Consider the following 22,328-nt stretch of genomic DNA (forward strand, 5'->3'; position numbering starts at 1 on the left):
GTGCCTGTCTGTAAATAGGGCCTGGGATAGTGACTGCCTTTCAGGGTCAAGAAGCTTCGTAGAGAGAAAGTGAGAGAGTGTGCGGTCCAGGTACATCAGCCCTGCTGTAAACCCTCGCTGACCCCACGGGCCGGGTTAGGCGTCCCCTCTGGGCCTCCATGGCCCCTGGGTGCCCTCCGAGAGGCCAGTGGTCACATGTACAGCCTCTCTGTGTTTAGTGCTGGGCTTCTCTGGACCCAGAGCTCTCAACACCAGGGACACCCTCTCTCTCTCTTTTTTTTATTCTTTTGTTTTTTGGCTTCTCATGCCTGGTAACAGGCAGGGCAGAGGACACGTTTTTGTTCCCCGATGGTCCTCAGGCCTCTCTTAGGGTGACCTTGCTGAGCCTGAATGTCCCTCAGCCCCTCTGCTGTCTGTTCATGCAGATCTGTTAGGAAGGGAGTGTTTTTAGACTTTGCCAACAGCCTGTTCATGACTCGTCAGCAGACTCCATAAAGATGGGAACTTTGCTCATGTTGCTAGCCTTGTGTGATGCAAGGATGAGAGCCAGCTTGTTTTGGAGGTTGTGTGAGAAGCTGTAATCAGGGGCCTGAAGAATGCAGTATCTGGGACATCAGAGTCAGGATGAGTCATTAAGGTTGCAGGGTGAGGGTCAGGGAAGGCTTCCTGGAGGAGGAGGTGAAGACAGAGACTGTCAAGGGTGGGAGGACTTGAGGACAAGCTCTGAGTGTAATTATGCTGGAGAAAGGTATAAATCCCTCAAGTAAAACGAAGCTAATTGAAATGTCAGCACCATCACCTCTGATTTCACACAAAGCCGGGATACTCCACGCCTCATAAGAGCCCCGCCGGAAACTATTGCCGAGAAATGTTTTCTTTAATTGGACAAGGCACTGGTTTAGACAATGCCTCTCTAGCAGGGATTAAAAAAAAAAAAAAGATAAATGACTTAATCTCGGTTGCCTTGATGAAGCTAAGGTTTCTGAGGGGGCTGTTGGAAGAGATAGAATTTCTCTTCACCTCATTGGGCTCATCTAATAAAAAATCAAACTTCATCAAGCCTTAACCTACTGTGGCTGAGGTTCCAGCAAGCTCCCAGGAGCTCCATGTGGCCAGAAGACTTCTCTGACCTTCTAGAGAGGTCAGGCGAGAGGGCTGGAGAAATTGTCAGTCCTTTGGGGGAGCTGGGGCTGACATAAGCTCCGTGTCCCCCATACTGATTGCCTGGACTTAGAGGCAGCACTGAGACTCTGGGACCCTAGCCTGCATCTGAGCAGAGCACAGACCTCTGAGCATCTCTAATGGGCTCATGCTGGCTTGGCATCTTGCCTTGGGGCCTGTTTCCTCACCTGGAAAATAATAACCATCACTCACTGGGCATCTGCTCTCTGAGTGACATTTAACCTTCTCACCACCACCCCATGAGGCAGCAAGGAATTATCCCCATGAATGGATGAGTAACTCGAGGTCTGGAAAAATGATGTCTTGACCAAGGTGAGGCCACCAGTAAACAGTGGATGCAGTGTGCCCTCAGGATCATCTGTCTTCCCAAAGGTAAGCTTCTTCCTGTTTGTGGGTTGAACTGAATGATATGTAAGGGCCCCTAGCAGATTAGCTGTCTGCCCCTACATGGCTTTGGGGGGCTTCTGTGTACCCAGGCACCCACAATAACACCATGTCAAAAGGAATGTGTTTTTTCACTCCCCCAGTTGTTCATCAGCAAACATACTATGACACCCCACCACATGCCAGGAAGGACATTCACTTCCATTATCAGTGAACTTTAAAATCCACCTCTGAGACATACTGATTTTACTTTAGGATTGACTGAAACATAAGGATCCCAGACCTAGGGAATAGGGTTTGTATGGCTGGAATTACTTAAAAGTCTTGATAATAATAATTAGACAGTAATTATAAACCAAGCCCCCATTTCCTACATTATTTTAGTACCATCAGGTTGGCTAAGAAACCTATTGGAGGTTGAATTTGCCTCCAAGACAGATGAGAATCATTTCAAAGTAGAGTTCCCTGGACCTGGTTGGCTTGGCTGGGTGTGACCTGTAAGGAGGCAGGCAGTAAATGGGATTGGACACTTGCTCTGGATGTGCCCTGGGCTGGATCTTACAGAGTTCATGGAGGGAAGGGACAAGGGGTTGCTCAGGAAGAGTTGGCTGCACTCTCCGGCCAGTGGCTCTGGGTTGTCGTGTCCTGGCCTGCGGGATGCTTCTCAGAGGCATCCATTCAACCACCTTTGACTTAGCAGCACCATGGCCAAGGCCATCTGCCTGGCACATGGTGTCCCCACATCTCCCTTGAGGGCTCGTTCGTCACGTCCATTCAGTCATCAGTCCACTTGCTCATTCAGCAGAGGTCACTGAAATTTACTGTGCACTAGGCACTGCTCTAAGGTGGGGAGAGTGCAGTGACGAAGACCAACAGTCCCTTCTCTTATGCAACTGGAATCTCAAGAGGAGTCCTCCCCAAATTAGAAAGTTCTGATTTCTGGAATGTTCTTTCTTAGGACAAGTAACCCACCCTTCCTATGGCTCCCCCACAGGCTACCCTCTCTTCTCTGGTGGTGGACACTGTCCTCACCTCCTTTCTGGTCCAGGCTTCTGCAGCCCGACTCTGAGCCCCAGGCACCCCTCCCCAAATCATCTTTTCATCACACAATCTCCGCCAGTCTTTTTCTCTGGACCCTGGGTTCCCCCAGAAAGTATTCATAACTCTTTTGAGGGGTCCTGGCTGGGCAAGAGCAACCCTGTAGATACCACAGCTGCCCTAGGTTGATATGCCACCTTTGGAAATGTTTCCTCCTGAGCTGGTCAGAGTTTGAACCTACTGTAAAAATTTCATTTACAAACAGCACTTTAGGATAGGGAAGATGGAGGGAAGGTGGAAGACGAGGTTATGGGGCAACAGGGAGACAGGAAGGGGTCAGATGCTCTGCTGTGAGCCTGATGCAGGACATAGCCAGCCTCTCCACCCACGTGAACATGTCACATTGGGAGGCGATCAAGCTTTTATGGAGGGAGTGCAGATGTAAAGTCCTCCACTGAATTTTCTATAGATGCTTTTTATTAGCCAGCTCTTTACAGTGTGAGCGCTATTGAATTAAGCATCCATTAGCTTCTACTCCCTGGGGAAGTGTGGATGGCTCCCTGAGTCCTCCGTGCAGGTAGAGTCAGAGGAATGTGAAATCAGGTCCACAGGGAGGCCTGGTTATCAGGAGGGCATTGACAGCCCTCAGAGGACATCTTCCTCAGGAAGCAGGATAATATAAGACACAAGCCCTGAGAGCAGAGCAGCTTCCCTCCTAAACAGTAGAGCATTTAAAGCGGCATCCAAACAGACTTGTGGTTGCCAAGGGGCAGGGGCATGGGGGAAGGGATGGATTGGGAGTTTGGGGTTAGCAGATGCAAACTATTCTATATAGGATAGATAAACAACAAGGTCCTACTGTAGAGCACAGGGAACTATGTTCAATATACTGTGATAAACCATAATGGAAAAGAATATGAAAAATAATATATACATGTGTAACTGAATCACTCTGCTATACGGCAGAAATTAACACACCATTGTAAATCAACTATATTTCAACAAAATAAATTGAAAAAAAAAGTGGTCTCCACTCTTTCTGCACACCCACCTCCTCTGCATTTGAGGGTCCTGCTTCCTCTGACCTGGACTCAGTGTTCACAATCCCAAGAAGGTATAAAGCGAGACCAGCTTTCTCATGGTTGGGCAAGGTATCTCTGCTGTGGCTAGCTTGGCAGCACTAGGTGTGACCCAGAAACTATGAGGAGGGATAAGGGACAGGGCCGTCTTTAAGGAGCCTGACATCTGATGAGGGTAACAGACAGGAACAGGACATTGAGGCATAAACTGGTAAAGGAAGTAGTTGAGGTGTATGGGGGATTGGGAAACATGATCTGAAGGAGGGGCTTTGAGCATCGAAGGAGGCTGGGGCTTGTGTCTTTCCTGGGGGAGCAAGGTGGTCCAGATGGTGAGTGAGGACACTGGCCCCCAGGGCTTTCCCTGTCGGCAGGAGGGGACTGTCAATGTGTAAGGTTGATCAGATGCCTCTAGTGTGGTTGGGCTTGGAAATAAGATGTCCAAGTAGCAACTGGTTCTGGAACTCAGGTAGACAGCTGGCTCATACATCTTTGTGTGTGTATAAGAGAGGTTCTTTCAATGACTGAAAGAAGAGGGAAGGGGCCAGGCTTCAGGATGTAACTTTGGCATTATCAGATACCAAGGTAAGCAGGGGCCCTATGTGCAGTTGTGTGGGTTGTGCACTGCCCAAGGATGCCACATCTAAGTGAGTACCATTCACATAATAGAAACCCTAGATTTATATGTCTGGTGTGCTAATTCTCAAAAATGGAAGTAAAATGCCCCATTTTAATAAATGCATAAAATGATGATGAATTTTTTCTATGAATGGCGAAGAACTATCTTAAGAAGGGGCATTTTTTTTTAACCTTAGGTTTTTTCAGAATGGGCATCTTTTTTGATTTGCACAAAGGTATCATGTAGGCTCCCATCATCCCTGAGGTTGGTCATGTGGACTAGACCAACCCATGGTGGGCAGGAGAAAGAGGGGTGCCCTGGGCTCCTCTCTGGTACACCCATGTCTGGTCCACGGCCCAGCCCCACAAACCTCTGCATCTGGCCTCCTTTAGAAATAATCTTCCTGAATTTTCATTGGGTATTGGGGTGCCTCCGTCCTGAGGACCTGCAGGCAACTAGAATGAGAGACAAAAGGGGGAGACTGGTGAAACAAATACTTTGTTGGAGGTACTGAAAATTGTTTAGGTGAGAGGTAGGAGTAGGGCAGCAGGGTGGAGGTGGGGCAGCAGGGTAGGGTGCAGTTTAGAGTGTAGAAGGAAGATTGGAGACTGGGGAAGATGCATGGCTGGGCTGTGCGCTCTTTTGCATTGTGCTAGGTCACTTCAGCTGTGTCTGACTCTTTGCAGCCCCACGGACCGTAGCCCACCAAGCTCCTCTGTCCATGGCATTCTCCAGGCAAGAATACTGGAGTGGGTTGCCATTTCCTTCTCCAGGGAATCTTCTCGACCCAGGAGTTGAACCATTGTCTCATATGTCTCCTGCATAGGCAGGCGGGTTCTTTCCCACTAGTGCCACCTGAGAAGCTAGTCTGTTGCATTCAGCAGGTTTTAAAGCCCGGCCTGTCTCGAGAAAGCTGTCAATTCCTTCCTTTGAGGTGTGTTGTAACTTCCAAACAGTTTTTGCTGGAACACTGGTCCTGAAATACCTGTTGTGGATTTCTGGCATCACTTGAACTGTCTTTCTTTTTCTTCCGCAGATACAACATGTTATGAGACTGGGCTGTGGGAGGATTAGAAACTAGCCGCAAGACTGGGCACAGAATTACTTCTTCCAACTAAAGACCAGGAGGTCTTGTGTTCTTAGGGTGACCCCTTTTCCAGGAAGCTCCTCAGTTTCCCAGGACACAGCTGTCTCCTGTTGCATCAGCCCTTCGGCTTGGCCAACAAGCTGGTTTTACATCCAGCTTGACTTTTGTCTCAGGAACAGCCTCTGTCTCCTAGGATAACACACTGGGTTTGGCAGCTTCTGGTCAATTCACTGAACGAGCATGCCCAGACAACCACTATGGACCAACCCAGCCCTGTGATGAGCTTCTGCGTCAGAGGCTAAGAGAAAGGCTCACACTGGGGACACTTGAGACACTTCTTTAATTATTTTTGAAAATTTTGTTTTATTAGAACATGGTTGATTAAAAATGTTGTGTTAGTTTTGGATGTAGAGCAAAGTGACTCAGTTATACATGGATATACATTCTTTTTCATATTCTTTTCCATTATGGTTTATCACAAGATATTGAATATAGTTCCCTGTGCTCTACACTAGGACCTTGTTGGTTATCTATTCTCTATATAATATTTTATATCTGCTAATCCCAAACTCCCAGTCCACCCCTTCCCCTTGGCAACCACCAGTCTGTTCTCTATGTCCAACCTCGTTCTTCTTAAGTTTGGGCCACACTCCTTCCGCTCGTTCTTTTCCTCCCAACACAGCACCCATGGATGGTCCACAGCCATCCCTGAATGCATAGAGCAGCTTCATGGGCAATATTCCTGCATCCTTATGTACTGATTTGTAGCACCTGAATCCCAGAATAGACATTTCCCCATTAAGGAACACAAATAATGGAAGAAGAAAAAAGACACCCACTTCCTGGAGCAGATTGCTTTGCCCTAAATAGCCCTAGAACAAACGGGCTGCTGGGCTACCTCGTGATGAAACCTCTGAACATTTGTAGTATTTTACACTGAGCTGAATAATTTATTAATGTTTAATATTTCACAACAGTAAAGCAGAAAACCTGATGAAATTTTCATATCTGCTATTATAAGCTAAATGGATTGAGATGCAGATGGGTGGTGCTGAGTGCCTGCAGGCAGGTGTACACTCCCCCTGTCCCGTTGGCAGACCCACGTGGCCAGAGCAACTCTCCTCTGCCTGTTACCCCACAGGTCCTGTGCACTTGGGAGAACCAGGTGCTTGAGGGTGTCTTCAGTTTGGTTGAACAGCAGGCCTGATTTAGGAAGTGATTTCACTAGGGCCAAACTTCTTCCTTATTCCTTTAATTTTCCTCACTGCTCTGTTTTGGATGCCTGAATTGTCCATCATTGGTACAGATTGCATTCTTTGTGAGATAATCAACATCCAAGGAAAATGTGACTGATAATTAACAATAGCCATTTAGTAATAATATGATTAATAATCTGAAAAAGAGTATATATAGTGATAGTGAAAGTCACTCAGTCGTGTCCGACTCTTTGTGACCCCATGGACTATATAGTCCATGGAATTTTCCAGGCCAGAATACTGGAGTGGGTAGCCTATCCCTTCTCCAGGGGATCTTTCCAATCCAGGGATTGAACCCAGGTCTCCCGCATTGCAGGCAGATTTTTTTTACCGTCTGAGCCACCAGGGAAGCCTGATCAATAATCTGAAAAAGAATATATATATTCTTGAAATAATATGAAATATGAAATATAATAATATGAAATACATGAAATAACCGAAATAATATGGTGGCCTCACCTTGGGGAGAGTTGAAAGTACTTTTGGTGTCTTAAAGGATAACTGTATTATGTTAGGGCCTCCTTTAGGAGATTTAAATGTGAGAAGAATAATGTGAGGGAATTTGGGGGAGCCAAAGGGATGTCCTGGAATGGACAGATTATTTTTGACCTACTAGTCTCCAAATAATCCACTTCAGAAAATGAAAGGGGACAATTGCCATCTCTCCTGGCTTCCTGGCAACCAGGGTTCAGGCAGGTAACCCAGCCTGAGTCAGTTGGATGTTCCTGCCCAGGACCCTGAAAGTTGCACCTCAGGGTTGCTCAGGAGAGGAAGACATGGTTCTCTGTAGCTGCGACAGCCAAGAGTCCAGTGACAATGCCCCTAGTGATGGTGGGCCCAGAAGGCTGTTTTCAGGGTCTGAGCTTCTCAGAGTCTTATTTCCCTTCATTTTCTTCTCTATTCCTAACCTGATTGTCTAGGCTTCATCGATTCTGTGAGCTAGCCAATGCACTGCAATTAAACTTCTTTTTTGCTTCACTTCGCTTGGTGGTATTTTCTGTTATTTGCCTGGCACAACACAGATTGTTAGAGCTTTCAATATACTATAAATCACTTTTTTGCTGTGTATGACTGTGTTTTAGAACTTAACTCAGTGCGTTAGAGAATTAGCAACTGGAGCTTTCAAAAGCCTTCATAGGGAAAGAAGCAAGTTAATTCACTCACAGACCTCATCCTAAGAAGGCTTGGAGCAGAAATCGTCAGTGGGATGAATGAGGTGATTCAGATCTGGGCTAACCCTTAACCAGAACTAGGATGTGGGAGAATTTTGCTTGAGATGGTTTCCACCTCTCACACCCTACATTTGCTACCCAGTATTTATAGAGAGAGGAGGCTGGAGGAATCTTCATGGAAGTGACCTGGAAGATTTTTAAACTAATTGAGAAGACAAATGATTTTGAATAGTGTTTCATTTATTGATTTCTCATTTACTGGTGTATACAAATCAAGTTCCTAGAATAGCGGCTGGCCCATAGGAAGAGAACAGAATAACAGACACCAGGGACAGGAGACTATAAGGTGAAATATTTACCATCAACGACTTCATTTAACCTCACTTTATAACCTAGTCTAAATCCCAGCTTGAAGGTTCAAAAAACCACTGAAATGAGTGTGTCAGCGTGAACGTGGATCGAGGACAATTTTTCTTGGCATTTTAGCCATAAGGATGCAGAGAAGCTGAGAGAGAAATGGTGTTTTATTTGATGTGGTTTCAGGCTTCATGAAAACCAAATCAAAACCAAAATAAAAGTGGAAAACAGCCCATCACTCTCAACCAAATACAGAAAGCTTTTTTCTCATAAAACAACTCCTCTTTGGCATATTGGATTCCTGTTCCTTTTGCTCACTGAGTGACCTCTTGTGACCTGACCAGGATGGCTACAGGCTGGGAATTCTTGACCACAGTGTGAGTAACTACTGGCTCTTCACTCTCCCCACTTCTACAAAGGTGCTATCGCCCTCACTCCCCACAGCCAGACCAGTGAGAATGCCACACGCAGGCCTGTTCTCTGCCAATGCTCCTCCTTTGAGGCCGTGATGCTGAGGGCTGACCCCCGGATCTCACATCACATCCCTCCTGAATCAGGCAGCTCTCTTCCAAGGAGTGTTGCAGGGACCCAAGTTGCTTCTATCTTATGGCTTTGCCATCTTGTGCTTCTTGTGCTACAAAAAGGCCAGCCTGGTGTCACTCAGTGGGCAGGTAGGGGAAGACTGTGGAGACCTATGGACCTCATATTCAACCAGATCAGTCTGAAGTGACATGTATCTCTTCCACCCACATTCCATTGGCAAGATATATGGTGTCATCCAAATACAAGGGGAGCTGGGAAATGGGAAATGTAGTCCCTGTGCCACCCAAATGCAAGGGGAGCTGGGAAATGTAGTTCCTGTGCCAACCAAATGCAAGGGGAGCTGGGAAATGTTGGCTGGCTTCCAAGCAACAATGTGATGCTGTGGGCCCACGTTGGTCTGCCACCATCTCTACTCTTCTATCTAATACTGAAACCTTCCCCAACAACCGGCCTTTGACTCACCAGCTTGGGGAGAGAAACTACATGAATGCATTTACTCTCTGCATTAATATATGATAACGTTTTATTATTCCCAGGATACTTAAAATTTTAAAAAGAATAGGAAGATAAGGCAGTGAATCTAAAGGCAGAGGAGATATTTTGGAATGGGAGGTATTCCTGCTATGATATCTTCTGTTAATTTGTAGAGGGACACGTATTCACCTATGTGCTAGGGGGATTCACCTCCAAATCTCCAAGTCTGCTGATATCAGAGAAGGGACAGAAAACATCCCTTTCATAGGTTTTCAAACAAATTTCAGCCTAGCTGTGCCCTTATTGGCTCTGTAAGTCCAGAGGCAGAGCTGCTGGCATCTACTTGGTGAACAGCTTGATGGTTGGTGCTGCCCAGCTCCATTGGAGTGGGAGGGAGATTGATCAGAGCCTCATCCATTTTCCAATGCTGATAGATTTCCTGATTCACTCACTTGGGCAGGACATGCATCTCCTGGTAGGCAGTAAAAATGTCAATAACCGTTCTCTTTTTACTCTTCTTCTTTCCAAGCTGGAGACAAGTTTCCATTAAATCCTTAACCCATGCTTTCTTGATTAAATCAAATTTACAGCCAGTGGAGAGGGACAGAATTTCAGCCACATTCACCTTGCCCTCTGTGAAGTGCTCTGGACTTGGCTTTTCAATAGCTCTCATATTTTATGCCTCACGTATCAGTTTTCCAAGCAAGGCCAAGGGCAGGCTCTTGGCTAAGTTTTGGATACGGTGAAGCTTTTTCACCTTCTCTGTGAGCCCTGTGTCCCCAAGACACAGGAAGGGGAGGTGGCACTGTGGTGAGGATGGCTCATTTGGAGGGAGGGTGGGTGGCATCTGCCTGAGAGTGGGTGACATTGGAGAGAAAGTGGGTGACAACTGGGAGAGGCCAGATTCACTAACTTTTTGATCATTTAATTAAAACCAACCATGTCTATGTTTCTGTCATCCTCTAAGAAACTGAGCTGATAGACAAATTTATACTTGAATATTAAGGACTAATGAGAGTTAATGTTACCGATTACTTACTCCATGTCAGTCACTATGCTAACCAGTTTATACATGACCTCAGCTATAGTTCCTGTAAGCCTACAAAGAAAGTACTATGATTATCCTCATCTTACAGATGAGGAAATGGGACTCAAGAAGAGGATAAATAACCTTCCCAAGATCACACATCAGTAAGTGCTGGAGCTAGGATGGGAATCCCTAAACCTGGCTCCTGAGCCCATTCTCTTGCCTGCTGTCTTACTGTGAAATTTCTCTGGAAAAGAATCTGTATCTCTCTCTCTATGTATACACACACACACACATATATATGTATATCTCCAGGGGATCTTTCTGACCCAGGGACTGAACCCACATCTCCTGCATTGCAGGCAGATTCTTTACCATCTGAGCCACCAGGGAAGCCATATATATATATATATATATATATATATATATATATATATATATATGAATAACTTAGCTGTATACCTGAAATAACACAACATTGTAAATCAACTGTACTTCAATAAAAAAGTGAACTGAAAAAAGAAGAGCTTCTATGTCATTGATCCCAGAAATGGTTGCATTTTAAAAGGATCAAGAATGAAGCTAATGGAATAAAGCAATGCTGGTGGCCATTTGACAGGGAGGTGAGGAAGACCGTTTGAGCTGGAAAGTCTTTACAACATGTCTTTCAAATCATGCCAAGCTTTTGGTGCAGTTTGTTGTCTATTGATAAGCCCAGTCTGTGGTCATGTCCAAGATGGAGCTTGTTACACTCAATCATTTTTTTTTAATTGAAGGAGAGTTGATTTAGAATGTCATATTAATTTCAAGTGTACATCAAAGTGTTTCAGTTATCACACACACACACACACACACACACACACACATACATGCGCTTCCCAGGTGGCTCAGAGGTAAGAATCTGCCTGCCAATGCAGGAAACACAAGAGATGTGGGTTTAATTCCTAGGTCAGGAAGATACTCTAGAATAGGAAATGGCAATCTGCTCCAGTATTATTGCTTGGAAAATGCCGTGGACAGAGGAGCCTGGCTGGCTACAGTCAATGAGATTGCAAAGTGTGGGACATGACTGAGTGACTGAGCACACACTCACATATACATACATACATTCTTTTTCATTATAGGTTATTACAAGATATTGAGTATAGTTCTCTGTGCTAAACAGTAGGTCCTTATCGGTTATTCATTTTGTATATAGTAGTGTGTATATGTTACATTACAAAGGTCTGTCTAGTCAAAGCTATAGTTTTTCCAGTGGTCATGTATGGATGTGAGAGTTGGACTGTAAAGAAAACTGAGCATTGAAGGTTTGATGCTTTTGAACTGTGGTGTTGGAGAAGACTCTTGAGAGTCCCTTGGACTGCAAGGAGATCCAACCAGTCCATCCTAAAGGAAATCAGGCCTGAATATTCATTGGAAGGACTGAGGCTAAAGTTGAAACTCCAATACTTTGGCCACCTGATGTGAAGAACTGACCCTTTGGAAAAGACCCTGATGTGGGACAGATTGAAGGCTGGAGGAGAAGGGGACAACAGAGGATGAGATGGTTGGATGGCATCACCGACATGATGGACATGAGTTTGAGTAGGCTCAAACAGGGAAGCCTGGTGTGCTGCAGTCCGTGGGGTCGCAAAGAGTCAGACAAGACTGAGTGACTGAACTGAACTGAACTGAACTGAATGTGTATATGTTAATCCCAAACTCCTAATTAATACCCCCCACTTTCTCTTTGGTAACCATAAGATTGTTCTCTATGTCTGTTTAGTCTGTTTCTGCTCTGTAATAAGTTCATTTATATCATTTTAAAAAGATTACTATATAAGTGATATCATATGATATTTGTCTTTGTCTGACCTACTTCACTTAGTATGATAATCTCTATGTTCATCCATGTTGCTGCAAATGGCATTATTTAATTCATTTTTATGGCTGAGTAGTGTTCCATTGCATATATGTACCACATTTTCTTTATCTATCTGTTGATGGACATTTAGTTTGCTTTTGTGTCTTGGCTATTGTTAATAGAGCTGCAATGAACATCAGAGTGCATGTATTTTTTGAATTACAGTTTTTTTCTGGATATATGACCAGAAGTGGGATTGTTGGATCATATGAGAACTCTATTTTTAGTTTTCTGAAGACCCTCCATACTGTTCTCCACAGTGGCTGCACCAATTCCCATTCCCACCAACAGTGTAGGAGGGTTCCTTTTTTCCTCACTCTTTCTAGCACTGGTTATTTGCATGCTTTTGGATGATGGGGCGGGCCATCCTCATTCTTTTTATTTTATTTTATTTTACTTTTAACTGGAGGATAATTACTTCACAACACTGTGTGGGGCTTCTGCCATACATCAGTATGAATCAGCCATAGGTATACCCATGTCCCCTCCCTCTTAAACCTCTTGGCACCTCCTTCTCCATCCCACCCCTCTAGGTTGTCATAGAGCACTGACTTTGTCATAGAGCACTTTTCCCTGTGTCATACAGCAAATTCCCACTGGCTATCTACTTTACATATGGTAATGTGTATGTTTCAATGCTACTCTCTCAAATGATTCCACCTTCTCCTTCCCCCACTGTGTCCATAAGTCTGTTCTCTATGTCTGCATCTCCAATGCTGCCCTGTAGGTAAGTTCACCAGTACCATCTTTCTAGATTTCATATATAGCATTATCCTCATTCTTAATTCTCAGATATGGAGTTGGAAGAATTGAGATCAGTTTTGAGCTGGTCATGAATGGGTTGGAAGGAACGCAGAGAGACACAGAGGAGTCTAGTCACCACCCTTGTCTCTGAACTTGTGTTTTCCCCACACTAGTGTTGGTGCATTTTACACTTTTAAAACAATCAGCCTTGAGTCGGATTCTTCAACCTGTCATTATATGGATGTCCTTCCAAATGGGTGTGACTTCTAGAGTTTAAGAGTAGGATATTAGTTTTGCATGGGTGACCATTCTGGAAAGGCATTTAGATCCCTCACTTGAGCAGAGAGCCTTGGGGGTGGGGGCCACTGGGGTGCTGAGGGTCAATGGCCCCACCCCTTCCCAAACACCCTGGCAGCTTCTTAGGGAGAGCCTCTACCAGTAATAGCAAACAGATAATGTAAGAAGCTCCCTCCTAGGTGCTTCTGGGGACATTCAGTCATTTGCCCCTGCAGCCTTGTAGGGATGACAAAGGCCCAGGGAGTTAAAGTGGTCAGGGGAGGAGGTTAGGGGAGGACCCAGACTTAGTCTGGGCTGCTTTGCTGGGCGGGTGGTGGGTGTGGAATGTTGCTGTCTATGGGACCAGGGCTGCAGCTGGTGGCTGAGGAGAAGGAACCCAGGTGTTGACTGTCCCTGTGTCTGTGTGTGCTGCCACCTCTCCCTTGAAGTAACCCTGGGCTGAGGTGAACAGCTTCAGGGAGCAGGATGGGTCAAGGGTTTGGACTGGACCTTGCAGACAGCCATCCTTCTGAGTCCTGCCATGACCTTTCCTCTGTGGAGTATACTCATCGTATCTCTTCCTCTTCTGTAAGGACATGAGTCCTACTGGATTAGTACACCACACTTATGACCTGCATAGCGTTGTGCACAAGGACATCAGGCCAAGTAGCATGGTAACGGGGCTCTGCTGACTTAGCCTTGCACCTAGTATGGAGCAGAGCCTGCACAGAGGAAGGGGCACAATTTTTCCAATTTTCCTACAAGTCATGTGTCCTCACCTTGCTGTGCTCCTCCCCCACCCCCGCACACTCTCCCCACACCCCACCGAGGTCTTGACTCAGAGGAGGGCCTTGATTTAATTTTCCCAAAGGTTCTACCTAGCCTGGGTCTGCTCTGGGTTTGAGCATCCCAGACACCCTACATTTGGGATGGGATCCTGAGAAGTGGCGAGGGGCAAGCAAGAGGAGTGTCCATGGCTTCTGTTGTCCCCTAGATGGAATGGCCATTCCTGAAAAGGAAAGAAGATGTGTGGAAGTGAATAAATGTGACTTGCAGGGGTCATAGTCTGATAGGACTGTTCTAACAGTACACCACTCACTGGGGTGCTTCACTGGCAGAAATTAATTTTCTTAGAGCTCTGGAAGCTGGAAGTCCAAGCTCTGGGTGCTACAGGGTTGGTTTCTGCGGAGAGCTCTCTCCTCACCTGGCAGATGGCCGTCTCTCTCTGTGTCCTGACATGACCTTCCCTCTGTGTATGTACATTCTGGCATCCCTTCTTGTGAGGACATGGGTCCAATTGGATTAGGACCTCACCCTTATGACCTCATTAACCTTGATGACCCTCTTAAAAGCCTGATCTCCAATTATAGTCACAGTGGGCCTAAGGCTACAACATATGCTTTGGGTGGGTGAGTGTGTGCATGCTAAGTCGTTTCAATCATATCCTACTCTTTGTGACCCTATGGACTATAGCCTGCCAAGTTCCTCTGTCCATGGGATTCTCCAGGCAAGAATACTGAAACGGGTTGCCATTTCCTACTCCGGGGGATCCTCCCGACTCAGGGATTGAACCTGCGTCTCTTATGTCTCCTGCATTTGCAGGCATTATCTTTACCACTAACACCACGTGGGAAGCGCCTAGGTGGGTAGAGGAGACAGTTCAGTCCATAACAGCAGGGAACGCTTGTGATTTTGTTAGTGCTTTTGTAGTATCAGCAAAGTGTGTGTGTGTGTGTGTGTGTGTGTGAGATTCCAACTAGTTTGCAATCTTCCAAAGCAAGGCTGTGTTTGAAAAGCCTTTTTTTAGCCCCTGTCCTCATAGCCCCCCAACCTTCCACCAGCGGGCCAAACACAGGAGGCACTGAATAAATGTGTGTGAACCAACCCCCAGTGAAGCTTTCTGGTGGATACTGTAGCCAAAGATGACTCTCGACCACTCATCCATGGCTTTCTCTAGATGGGATCTGGGAGAACCAGGCTGGAGAGAAGGCTCTGATTGGTTCACTCTTTGAAGGAAAGTATGAAATTTTCAGAAGGGAAATGAACTCTCATTTCAGTCAATTCACACTTCAATCTCACTTTGTTAAGCAACATTATTTATTCAGTAGCCTTTGGAATTCACATGCTTTGTATTTAATGGGTCCAATTATGCCCTTTAAGGCATGTCTGTGAAAGGTGCCGTTTTTACTATCTGAACGTTGATTTGATGTGATCTCGAATGTTATCTTACTCCATAGGGGGAGTGGCTCTTATAGCCCCTAGACTCCAGTAGTAAGAATGAGCAGAGAAAGAAGCTTTTATCTATCTGCATAATTCTAGAATTGCCGTCTACAAAGGTCCTGAAGGATGCAGACCTTTCACTTATTCAAAGACTGTTCATTTTTCATTTTATTAAATATGAAAGTAGCTTATTTTTCCGAATGGTGAAAAAACTTGATACACCTTTAAAATGTAAACAAAAAAGAATAGTATAAAAATTCATGATGACTCATAACTCTGCCACTTAGGGACAACCTTAGAGGTTTGACTGTGTTACCATTTGATTTTCTTCCTAAGATCATGCACATGTATATGCATGTCCACCCCCTGCCTTTTCATAATAAAGCATAATATATATGATCTAAATGTTTCCTTCCCTTCATTTAAAAAATATTTTTATTATGAAAAATTCCAAATATGTACTAAAACAGATTGTATAATATATTTCTTCTCTATTTGTGACTAATCTTTTAAAAAATTATTAGATTTATTACAAAACATGGGCTATATTTCCCTGTACTGTACAATATATCATTTTAAAAGTTATTTATTTATTTATTTATGGCTGCACTGAGTCTTCATCGTTGTGTGAGGGCTTTTCTCTAGTTGAGGTGAGTAGGGGCTGCTCTCTAGTTGTGGCGCGTGGGCTTCTCATTGTGGTGACTTCTCTTGCTGTAGAACACAGGCTCTAGAGAGTATGGGCTGCAGTAGTTGCGGCACATGGGCTCAATAGTTGTGGCTCCTGGGTTCTAGAGCACAGGCTCAGTAGCTGTGGTGCAGGGGCTTAGTCGTGCAGTGGCATGTGGGATCTTCCTGCACCAGGGATTCAACCCATGTCTCCTGCATTGGCCGGCGGATTCTTTACCTCTGAGCCACTAGTGGAGCCCCTGTACAATGTATTCTTGTTGCTTATCTGTTTTACACATAGTAGTTTGTATCTTTTAATCCTATACTCCTATCGTTCCCGCCCCACTGTCTCTGTCCCCACTGGTAACCACTAGTTTGTTTTCTATGTCTGTAAGTCTGTTTCTGTTTATTTGTATTATTCTTTAGATTTCACATAAAAATGATACCTTATGGTATTTGTCTTCCTCTGTCTGACTTATTTTTCACTCACTTATATATCACTGAGCATAATATTTTCTAGGTCCATCCTTGTTGCTGCAAATGGCAGAATTTCATTCATTTTTATGGCTGTGTAATGTTCATTTGTGGCTAATCTTGTTTTGTCTGTATTTTAACACACTCCCTCCCCAGATTATTTTGGAGCAAATCCTAGCCATCATGTCATTTATTCAGTAACTAGTTCTCCCTGAAAGATAAAGACACTTCAGAAATAACAATATTTTTGTCATACCTAAATAATTAACAGCAATATCTTAGAAATTCTCAAATATCTAGTCACTGTTAAAATGTCTTTGTCTTACAATGATTTGTTTGAATCAGAATGAAGTTTTATACTTCTAACTGGATGTTTTGGTTATGTCTCTTCAATCTTTTTCATCCATAGTTTCCACCTCCATTTTATTTTCTTTGCAGTTTACTTCTCGAAGAAACTCGTCATCTGTTCTATAGAACTTCTCAGCATGAATTTTGCTGATTTCCTCCCCAAGGCATCATTTATAATGTTCCCTTAAATTGCTAGTTCAATCTCAAACTTTGATCAGATTCAGATTCCATCCTTATTAGTCAAGTCTACTTCATAAATGGTATTGTGAACACCTCCAGGAGGCACATAAAGTCTGTTGCTGTCTCACTTTGAAATGTTACCTAGATCTATTATTTGCAGCTGAATTATTTTCCCCCTCCCATTCACATGTTCCAGTCCCAACCCACAGTACCTCAGAATGTAACTGTATTTGGAGGCAAGGTGGCTAAGTTGAAATGAAGTCGTTAGGTGTTCTTATACAAACAGGGGGCTTCCCTCGTGTTGAGAAGTAAAGAATCCACCTGCCAATGCAGCAGATGTGGGTTCAATTCTGGGTTGGGAAGATCCCCTGGAGTAGGAAATGGCAACCCACTCCAGTATTCTTGCCTGGGAAATTCCATGGACAGAGGAGCCTGGAGGGCTACAGTCCATGGGGTTGCAAAAGAGTTGGACACAACAACTGTACAACAACAGATACAAAGAGGAGGTATGGACACGGACGCACACAGAGGGATGACCATGTGAGGACACGAGGAGAAGACGGCGATCCACAAGCCAAGAAGGGACACCTCAGACAAACTAGTGCTGCTGATGCCTTGATCATACTTCCAGCCACCAGGACTGTGAAAAAATAAATTTCTGTCATTTAAGCACCCTTGCCCCCTGGTCTGTGGTACATTGTCAGGGCAGCCCTAGCAAACTAATACATCTATAAATTCATTAGACAATATAAAATTGTCATATTCAAATCCTACCATATCTATTGTTTATCAGCTAAATACTTCTGTAAAGATAAATTTTCCTTCGATCTCTATTAGGTTACCCATAAGGAAAATTAGCACAGGAAGAACAAGATAGATGCTTGATTCTTTTCCTTTATGTTCCAGTTTTCAAAATAACAGTTTGGTCTCTTATCCCCCCAAAGTGAGTGACAGTTTTTTTTCTTTATTGTTTTTGGTAAGAAGTAGATTTAAAAATATTTGATGTGTTTCAATATACCTTTAATATATCATAAACATCTTTCTATGTCAATATAATTCTAAATGATTAGCTTTAATGACTACATGGTTTTCCCGTATATGAATGCATTAGAATGCATTAGAATGCATTAGAATGCATTTCTTACTGTTAGACATTTATATTACAACCCTTTTGATTTAGTGTTTCCACTCAAGTTCAGTCTTGCTCTCACAAATAAATACATTTTTCCCTGAAGTAAGGTAGTACTTTCCCTAATTTATTTGAAAAGGTGAAATTAGTAGATTAATTTTTAATGATGACTATGATATGAAAGGCAGTCTGGTTAGTTGAGTGGTCTTTTTATTGAAGCCTGAAAGATCTTTTCTAGTCTGTCTATTTAAAATATTTATACCATGGGTGAGGGGAAAAATCTCTCTTTTTTTTTCTCTCAAGGTTTGAAGTTCTTCATCAAGGACAGAGGATAAAATAAGACTGGAAATCAAACTCAAATAGTCATTAAGAGTGAAAAAACAATGGTAGTAAGTTACTTTTTGGTATTTCCACATTTGCTTGAATATTTTCATTTTTGAAAATCAGTGTTCTTGCTTTGAAAGAAATGGATTGCTACCTTCGCTAATCCATCCTAGTGGTAGGAACCAAGTACACAGCCAACTTTGTCCAACAATGTGAGGACCAGAGCAGCTCTGGGTCAGGTGGCTGTCCATCCTGATATGCCTGGATTGTTATAATTTTTGCCTATTCTGAAGCAGCTCCTTATAATATTCCCTTTCACTCTCAAAAGAGTCCTGGTGTGGACAAGAAATTATATAATCACCCTAGATATTAACAGTTTTGTTTCCTTCTACCTGTTCAGATTTCTTCATGTCCCAGCTTCCTCAAAGGCAAGACGGTGCTATTGAAGAACAAACTTCTTTCTGTCCGCCCAGATGTCCCCTCTCCCCACAATCACATGTCTATAATTAGTTTCCCCCACTTTTGGTTATTTTTCACTTAAGTAAATTTCTACCATCTCCCTCCTCATCCCCCCCCCCCCTTTTTTTATCATAGTCCCTTCAGTTGTACAAAAAAGTTCTTCATGACCCAGACAATCACAATGGTGTGATCACTCACCTAGAGCCAGACATCCTGGAATGTGAAGTCAAGTGGGCCTTAGGAAGTATCACTATGAACAAAGCTAGCGGAGCTGATGGAATTCCAGTTGAGCTATTTCAAATCCTTAAAGATGATGCTGTAAAAGTGCTGCACTCGATATGCCAGCAAATCTGGAAAACTCAGCAGTGGCCACAGGACTGGAAAAGGTCAGTTTTCATTCCAATCCCAAAGAAAGGCAATGCCAAAGAATGCTCAAACTACCGCACAATTGCACTCATCTCACACGCTAGTAAAGTAATGCTCAAAATTCTCTAAGCCATGCTTCAGCAATACATGAACTGTGAACTTCCAGATGTTCAAGCTGGTTTTAGAAAAGGCAGAGGAACCAGAGATCAAATTGCCAACATCCGATGGATCATCGAAAAAGCAAGAGTTCCAGAAAAACATCTATTTCTGCTTCATTGACTATGCCAAAGCCTTTGACTGTGTGGATCACAATAAACTGTGGAAAATTCTCAAAGAGATGGGAATACCAGACCACCTGACCTACATTTTGAGAAACCTATATGCAGGTCAGGAAGCAACAGTTAGAACTGGACATGGAACAACAGACTGGTTCCAAATAGGAAAAGGAGTATGTCAAGGCTGTATATTGTCACCCTGCTTCTTTAACTTATATGCAGAGTACATCATGAGAAACGCTGGGCTGGATGAAGCACAAGCTGGAATCAAGGTTGCTGGGAGAAATATCAATAACCTCAGATATGCAGATGACACCACCCTTATGGCAGAAAGTGAAGAAGAACTAAAGAGCCTCTTGATGAAAGTGAAAGAGGAGAGTGAAAAAGGTGGCTTAGAGCTCAACATTCAGAAAACTAAGATCATGGCATCCAGTCCCATCACTTCATGGGAGATAGATGGGGAAACAGTGGCTGACTTTATTTTTCTGGGCTCCAAAATCACTGTAGATGGTGACTGCAGCCATGAGATTAAAAGACGCTTACTGCTTGGAAGGAAAGTTATGACCAACCTAGACAGCATATTCAAAAGCAGAAACATTACTTTGCCAACAAAAGTCCATCTAGTTAAGGCTATGGTTTTTCCAGTAGTCATGTATGGATTTGAGAGTTGGACTATGAAGAAAGCTGAGTGACGAAGAATTGATGCTTTTGAACTGTGGTGTTGGAGAAGACTCTTGAGAGTCCCTTGGACTGCAAGGAGATCCAACCAGTCCATCCTAAAGGAGATCAGTCCTGGGTGTTCATTGGAAGGACTGATGTTGAAGCTGAAATTCCAATACTTTGGCCACCTGATGCAAAGAGCTGACTCATTGGAAAAGACCCTGATGCTGGGAAAGACTGAGGGCAGGAGGAGAAGGGGATGACAGAGGATGAGATGGCTGGATAGCATCACTGACTCAATGGACATGAGTTTGGGTGGACTCAGGGAGTTAGTGATGAACAGGGAGGCCTGGCGTGCTGCGGTTCATGGGGTTGCAAAGTGTCAGACACGACTGAGCGACTGAATTGAATTGAACTGAACTTCAATAGGGCACAAAGCTGTCAGAGTAGGGAGGAAATTGCTGTCAAACAGATCTGAATAGGATTGGGTCCATATGGAAAACTGAGGCTGGAAGGGTTATTGTCTGAGCGAAGGCAACACAACAAGGGAGTGAGAGCAGAACAAGGACCAGGTTATCCCAATTTCTCTGCCAACTTATCTTGGCTAAGTCATCCTTTTAATAATTGCTGGCAAATTTGATGTTTTGGAGAAGATGGGACCCTACCTCCCTTCCCCTCACTTTTTCCATCAGGTGGTGAATTAGAATGAAAACATGTTTCACATCTAGTTCTGCTACAGGTGCTCTATTTATTACCAAGTTCATATTTACTAGAAGCAGACACAGAAGAGTTCTACAACTTCTCTCTGTCAGCTCCATCAAGTCCACACCCAATTCTTAGGCTCTTTGACAAGCACCTTGCATAGAATGTTCACTTAGAGGCAGAGGCAACAGTATTCTGATGGCAGAATCAGAAATTTCTGGTTGGGTTGGGTGATAGCATCTTATGTTGAGGGCAATGAGAGAATGCAGTCTAGACCTGGAGCCATGGGTGAAATCTGCTGGGTTTGACAGATTGTTTCTTGCAAGGACGTGAACTGCCATCTACCTTTCTAGCCAATTACAGTCCTTGAGTACCATGGTACCATGTTCTGAACCAGGGAAGGTGTATTTCTCAGAGTGGGGAAAGGATGGCTCACAGCAGCCCTTCAGCCTAGTCCGTTCCTTTGGGCAGGGTGCTGGAATGCCTCTGGGAAATGAAGAAGGAAGGTAAAAGTTCTTGTAAACATGCTAATTTCAAGCCATGCAGATAACATTAATGGTAACTAACAGGGGAGTCCTTACTTGTGGAATGTTGTTAGCAGGATGTATCTGGTCTGTATAAGGTTGCTTATGATAAGGAAACTTGGAATCTAGGGATTTGTGTTGCATGACTCCCTGGTAAGTGTCAAGTAGGCTATGTGACAATTTGAGTGTGAAAACAGAGATGTTTCCTAATCTAAGCATATCCCTTTTGCATGAGAGCTGTGGCTACATGCCATGCCTCAGAGTCTTGTTAATGTAACAAAAAAGAATCTAGGGAGCTTACACTGGGGACAGGGGCGGGTCTAGACCCCTCCTTGCATCATTTCTGCTTCACAATTGCTTGTATTTTTGAAAGACAAAGTATCAAAATTTTTGATACTGGGTAAGATCTCTGATTCTTAAGAGCTTTATTTGACACTCTGTGTTCTCTCTCATTCCTTAGGCTAAACAATGCATCCTCTGGTATCCATACAGATAAAAACTTCTGAGAGGCAACATCTTACTCTGTTCTGGAGTGTGGATTTATTTATTTACTCATTTATTTTATTGTGTATGTTTATTTTTTAAAATTTATTTTTTATTGAAGGATAATTGCTTTACATAATTTTGTTGTTTTCTGTCAAACATCAATCAGCCTTTTTAAATAGTGATGTCTGTTTACTAAAGTAAAGGAGAACCAAAGGGGAAAAAGTATCATATCACATTCCCTGCGAACCATTAATATTGCCCAGTGAAAATGAAAGTGTTAGTCACTCAATCACGTCTGACACTTTGTGAATCCACGGACTGTAGCCCACCAGGCTTCTCCATCCATGGCATTCTCCAGGCAAAAATATTACAGCGGA

General features: G+C 43.7%; 2 long non-coding RNA genes across 2 annotated transcripts; one reads left to right on the forward strand and one right to left on the reverse strand.

The window, feature by feature from the left end:
• Positions 1-12,722: 12,722 nt before the first annotated feature.
• On the forward strand, positions 12,723-21,985 carry LOC145540950 (uncharacterized). Its single transcript, XR_014078660.1, has 5 exons — positions 12,723-12,845; positions 18,459-18,544; positions 18,880-18,907; positions 19,074-19,324; positions 21,926-21,985. It is a non-coding gene; the product is annotated as an uncharacterized LOC145540950 (long non-coding RNA).
• LOC145540951 (uncharacterized) lies at positions 13,977-14,406 on the reverse strand. The gene is made up of 2 exons (XR_014078661.1): positions 14,343-14,406; positions 13,977-14,147 (listed from the first exon to the last, which is right to left on the reverse strand). It is a non-coding gene; the product is annotated as an uncharacterized LOC145540951 (long non-coding RNA).
• Positions 21,986-22,328: the final 343 nt, after the last annotated feature.

This window comes from Giraffa tippelskirchi, chromosome 3, assembly GCF_054371585.1.
Source record: "Giraffa tippelskirchi isolate mGirTip1 chromosome 3, T2T-mGirTip1v1.2.pri, whole genome shotgun sequence".
Classification (NCBI taxonomy): domain Eukaryota; kingdom Metazoa; phylum Chordata; class Mammalia; order Artiodactyla; family Giraffidae; genus Giraffa; species Giraffa tippelskirchi.